Source organism: Sinocyclocheilus grahami, unplaced genomic scaffold, assembly GCF_001515645.1.
Source record: "Sinocyclocheilus grahami isolate Dianchi unplaced genomic scaffold, SAMN03320097.WGS_v1.1 scaffold96.1, whole genome shotgun sequence".
NCBI lineage: Eukaryota > Metazoa > Chordata > Actinopteri > Cypriniformes > Cyprinidae > Sinocyclocheilus > Sinocyclocheilus grahami.
The window spans coordinates 1,167,229-1,167,517 of NW_015505275.1; positions in this window are offsets into that span (position 1 = coordinate 1,167,229).

The following is a 289-nucleotide window of genomic DNA, read 5'->3' on the forward strand; positions in this document are numbered from 1 at the left end:
TTTATATAATATATATATATATATATATATATATATATATATATACATATACTATATCACTTTTCAGTCATAGGGTAGCTGCGATTTCCAGCGAATGGTGTTTGTTTGTGTATTCATTGTGTGTAATATAAAGAGAGCAAGAACCATTGGCGAGAGAGAAAATCTAAACAATCTGAATGCTGCTTTTCTCATTTCTTCTCTCTCAAGGTTTTAGCCTTGATGCAGACTAGCAGCACAGGTCACTCCCTGCCTTGTTTCACCAGCCCTTTTCGGTGGCTCATTTATAATG